This window comes from Lucilia cuprina, chromosome 6, assembly GCF_022045245.1.
Source record: "Lucilia cuprina isolate Lc7/37 chromosome 6, ASM2204524v1, whole genome shotgun sequence".
Classification (NCBI taxonomy): Eukaryota; Metazoa; Arthropoda; class Insecta; order Diptera; family Calliphoridae; genus Lucilia; species Lucilia cuprina.
Window position 1 is genome coordinate 39,777,947 of NC_060954.1, and position 6,000 is coordinate 39,783,946.

At 29.2% G+C, this 6,000-nt stretch overlaps 1 protein-coding gene across 1 annotated transcript in view; it reads right to left on the minus strand.

Moving 5' to 3' along the window:
* LOC111679245 (matrix metalloproteinase-14) overlaps positions 1–5,698 on the minus strand; it is a 71,741-nt gene extending 66,043 nt beyond the window's left edge. Inside the window, exon 1 of the mRNA XM_046953526.1 lies at positions 5,444–5,698. The gene's annotated coding sequence lies outside the window, so the exon portion shown is untranslated. The remainder of the gene's footprint in view (positions 1–5,443) is intronic.
* Between the last annotated feature and the right edge of the window lie 302 nt (positions 5,699–6,000).

Below are 6,000 nucleotides of genomic sequence, written 5' to 3' on the forward strand. Positions count from 1 at the left end.
TAACGAATTGTTAGTTGTTAATTAAAAATATATTTTCAATATACTGTTTAACTATTTAAATAGTCATAGCCAAGGCTTTTACATATTCTCTCCAAAAACAACTAAAAAACTAGATCAAACTGGCCTTGAACTAAATAATTTGTTCTTTTTCAAGCAAATAACTTATTATTCACAGTGTATATATTTAGAAGCGGACCTAATATAAAATTAGATAGCGTGAATAACAGTATTAAGTGAAAATGTAAAATTTTGATATATACATTTATATTATCAACAATATGATCACATTTTAAGAAGTATCGCCATAACACCAGAAAAACCTACAATGAGATTTCCTTACGTATGATAGCTTTACTATGTGTGGTGAAGTGTTTTGCTGAAGAGGAACCATCATGAGATCTGTAACTAATTATAGATTGTTAGTGATTGTGCGTCTCTTTATATTGTCTTTAATACTTCTTATATATCAAGAATTAATCTGCCGATTTTATATTCTTTTAACAGTTTTCGTCGTCGTTGTACCAAAAATACTAAATATCGGTCAATGACTAGTCAATGGACTTGCCTACTGACTAGGCTAAGGACCCGTCTATTAACTAGTCTTTGGACTAGCCTATTGTTTGTAGTATTGACTAGCCTATTGACTAGTCTAAAGACCAGCCTATTAACTAGTATTGACTATATCATTTATTAGTCTATGAACCAGCTTATTTACTCATGTGTAGCCTATTGACTAGTTTATGAACTAGTCTGTTAACTATAGATTATGGACTAGCCTATTTACTAGTCTAAGGACTAGCCTATTGATTAGCTTATTAACTAGTCTACTGATAAGCCTACTGAATAGTTTATTGATTGTCCATGGCTTAGTCTATTGACTAGGTTATAGACTAGCCTATTGACTAATTTATAGCCTAGCCTATTGACTAGTTTATGGCCTAGCCTATTAAATAGTCTATGGACTAGCCTATTGACTAGTTTATAGCCTAGCCTATTGACTAGTCTATTTCCTAGCGTATTGTCTAGTCTATGGACTAGCCTATTGGCTAGTCTATGGACTAGCCTATTGGCTAGTTTATGTACTAGCCTATTGACTAGTCTATGGACTAGCCTATTGACTAGTCTATGGACTAGCCTATTGACTAGTCTATGGACTAGCCTATTGACTAGTCTATGGACTAGCCTATTGACTAGTCTATGGACTAGCCTATTGACTAGTCTATGCACTAGCCTATTGACTAGTCTAGGGCCTAGACTATTTAATAGTCTATGGACTAGCCTATTGACTAGTTTATTGACTAGTAATTCAACCAGCTTATTGACTAGTCTAAGGACTAGCCTATTGACTAGTCTATGGACTAGACTATTGACTAGTCTATGGACTAGCCTATTAACTAGTCTATGGACTAGCCTATTGACTAGTCTATGGGTTACCCAATTGATTTGTCCATGGGTTAGCCTATAGACTATTTTATTGTCCTTTTAACAGCCTATTGCCTAGTCTATTGTCTAGTTATTTGTCTAGCCTATTACTTAATCTATTCATTAGATTGCTGACTAGTCTGGCTGACTGGCGATGGGCTGCTGTATTGACTAGTCTCTGATAACATATATTGACTAGTCAGTTCGCTATTTTAAAGACTTTGATAGTCAATAGAACAAAAATAGAATAGTATTGAAAATATATACATTTACATATATATTTAAAAATTTTTAAGACATAAATATACCTACGACAATGGAAATCTACTGCTTTCTTTGAAAAATTTTTAGGATTTTTTTTACTTATTAATTACACATTTTTAATCAATTCCTAATAAAAATGAATGATGTTTATAATTCCAACAAAGTTTCAACTTTTCCCTGCTATATAATATTTTATTAGATTTTCTATTGAACTTTGTCATTTTTATTTTTTTGTGTAATTGCAATTGTTTTGTTTCTATTAAATATTATTTCATTCGGAAAATTGTATTTACAAAATAAATTTTATTTAATATGTAATATAAACAATTATTATTAAACTAAATTGTTTGTTTGTTTTTTTTTGCTCAATTACTTAAGAATTTTCTAATCACCGGTGAACAATTTTAACGTCAAATCGTAAGAAATTTGTATAACATATTGAGTTATTGTTAAATTTATCGAATGTTTAAATGACATGTTTTGATTTGACTTGTATTTTTTGAATTAAATTAAGTAAACTACATTAATATTTATTTTGTATGGTTCTAGAGAAAAAAAATTCCTTTTTCTTATTAAAAAGTTAAATCGATTAAAATTTATTTATAACAAGTAGGAAAGTATAGTCGGGCATGGCCGACCATATAATACCCTACACCATGAGTATATTTTTAAAATTTTTACTTTTTATAAAATTTTTATTTTTGTAAAGAAACTTTTATGTTGAATATTACCATAATTCCAAAATATTTAAGCCATTTATTGATAAAAAACTAAAATTTCTAAATGAGGCATTATATAGGTCAAATATGGGCCGATCCTCGGTAAATTTGGGAAAAGGATATATTTCTAAATAACAGTTAGTTTTGTTGAGTTTCATTGCGATACAAATGGTTTCAAGTCAATTTTAGACGTTTAAGTCATTTTTTGAAGGGGGGTTTGTATGGGGGCTAGGGTCAAATATAGGCCGATCCTTACGAAAATCTGCAGTATTATTTATACTTATATAAAACTTATTTGTGCCAATTTTTAGAGAGATAGCAGAATATTTAACGTAATTATAGCATAAAAAGTTCAAATCGGGAGGTAAGGTTGTATGGGGGCTAGGTGAAATAATGGACCGATTTCAACCATTTTCAATAGGCTTCGTCCTTGTGCCAAAAAACATGCTTGGTCCAAATTTCATCAAATTATCTTGAAAATTGCGGCCTGTACCTTGCGCACAAGGTTTACATGGACAGCCAGCCAGCCGGACAGACGGACGGACGGACGGACATGTCTTAATCGACTCAAAAAATGATTCTGAATCGATCGGTATACTTTAAGGTGGGTATTGGACCAATATTTTTGTATGTTACAAACATCAGCACAAACGTATAATACCCTCCCCACTATAGTGGTGTAGGGTATAAAAAATTATTTACTTAAATACATAGAGCGCCATTATAGAAATTAACAAGAATAAAAAACGTCATGTTTATGTATAAGCTGGGAATAATTTAAGCAATTAATTTGTAATTTATTGAAATTTATGCTTTGGGAATTACCCATTTTTGCAAGTACACACAGAGAAAATACATGGTTGTGGTAACCAAGTTCTAAGAGCAACATATTATGGTTAAAATTATGATTGTAGACTAAATATATTACGGTTATTGTTACAATTTTAAAATATCATATTATGATTAAATACAATAGAATTATTTTATCATAATATTTTTATTTAATTTAGTATTGTTGTTATACATGACTATATAATGATTCAATGTGATCAAAATTTTTTTAAGAAATATGTAAATATCAGTATAATTACAGTTTCTAAAAAAGCAAAAAAGTAAAATCTTGTAATAAATGACACGATTCACAAATTTCAGTTTGATTCACAAAACATAAGTACATTATTTTATACAAAATGAAATACTTATACATATAATGTTATAAACCAAATGAAAATTATTTCAACTAATTTTATTGCCGCGTAAAACAACACACACAAAATAATATGTGTGAGGTATGTGGCTAAAGTTGTTTTGTTATTGTACCAACAGACATAGAACAACATAACATATAATGGTTATATAAAATATAGAAACATAACATGTTATTGTTATTTGTAAGTGTAAATGGTTGTAAGTAACATAATATGTTTTTATTGTTACCATTACTTAGTAATTGAAAAAAATAATTATTTTTCAGTGAATCATACTCAAATTTATAATTGCCATGATCATGAAGATGGTTACAGTAACAGCAATATTGTTTAAATAACAAATATATGTTTTTTATAACAATATATTGTTACAGTGAACACAGTTTAGTTACTGTAACCATGTCAAACTATGTTTTTTCTCTGCGTGCATAAACTAGTCTATGGACTAGTCTACTGACAATTCTATGGAATAATCAACTGACAGTTCCATGGACTAGTCTTTGTAATAGTCTACTGAAGAATCTATGGACTTGTCTATGTACTAGACAATGGATTATTCTATAAGCGAGTCTATTGACTAATCTAGTCTCTAGATGTTTTTATGATCTAGTCCGTGAACTAGACTATGAATTAGCTTATGATCTAGTCAATGGGTTTTGGTCTATTATATGGCCTAGTATATTGGCAAGTCTAAAAACAAGCAAATTGACTATGGTCTAGTTTATGAGCTAGTCAATGGACTAATCTTTGGACTAGTCCTTGCTATATTATATGGCCTAATATATTGACAACTCTGAATACAAACAAATTTTAATCTTGTGGATTGACTAGTCTATGGACTGAGTATATTTGCTAATCTAAGAACCAGTTTATGGAATAGTTTACTGACGAATCTATGTAATAGTCTACTTATGAATCAATGGACTTGTCTATTGATTAGTCTATTATCTATTCTATAAACCAGTCTATTGGCTAATCTATTAACTAGTATATGGACTTATTTATGAACTAGTCCGTGGCCTAGACAATGGACTAATCTATGGACTAGTCTTCACAATATTCAATGGACTAGTATATTGACAACTCTAAGGACTAATCTATGGACTAGTCGTTTGAATAATATATTTGCTTATCTATGGCATAGTATATGGACTAAGATCTATTGGTTAAGTCATCTGACTTATGACTAGTCTATAAGCTAGTCTACAAAATAGACGATTGACGATTTGTATGACGATTGATGGACATGTAGTATATGGACTAATCTATCGGCTATTCTATAGAGTAGTCTAGTCTATTCACTAGTCTATGGACTAGTTCTTGTGTCTATTGACTAGTTGTTTGTCGAGTCTATTGACTAGTCCATGATTAGTTTATTGACTTGTTTAGTCCTGCTTTAAAGTCGATGCAAATTGGATCGATATAATATGTCTAAAAGGTTGATCGAGTTCTTTTTATCAGATAAAACAAGTGGCATTAACTAAAAATCGTTATGTCACAATCTAGAAAGTTAATTAATTTGTGTTGTTTAAATAATTAAATTATTTGTGGTAATTAATTTTGTTTTTATACCTACAACTGATAACTTAACAAAATAAAGCTATTATTTTCTAAATAATAGTACTTAAAAAAACGCCAATATTTTTTGTGACTTATCTCACGAAAATTTATCTAATACAAAATTAAATCGTTAGAAAACACTAAAATTTTAATGATTTTTACTTCTCTTAAATAAAAAATCCTTATTAAAAAAACTGTTTGGTAAACATTTAATAAGAATTAATTAAAGATTTAAGAAAACAAATTATTAATTAAAACAAACTGACTCACCTTTAATTGATTTTTTATTAATCCTTAATAGAGAAGAAAACACACAGGTAAATGTTTAAAATTAGTTTTTTTGTTTTAAAAAAAAGAACTGTTAATTTAACTGTTACAAAAAATTCACTGTTATTTTGTATGATTTAACTCACAAAAGCTTTTCTTTATAGTCTTTTGTCTCGTTTTAACTCACAGTTTGTTTATTTATTAAGTCTCACGCTTTACACAAACACAAAATCTCTCTCTCTTCTTTGTCTCTCTTTATATATTTTACTCTCTTTATCCAAAAAAAAAGCAAAAAACAAAGCTTTTGTGTTATCAATATCCGTTTAACTCCGGAAGTATAATTAATATTTACAAACGATAAAACAGATACAAAATTCTCACTTAAATATAAAAAAACCGTTAGAAAAGTGAAATTTGAAACTGAAAACCGTTTTAATTACAGACGTTCCTCAACCACTGAGAACGCTTGTTAATCAATTGATTGAAATGAAAGTGTGTTCCTGGAGTAAGATCGCGTCTAGACTGAACTTGAATGCTGATTGTTTAGATACTTTTATACC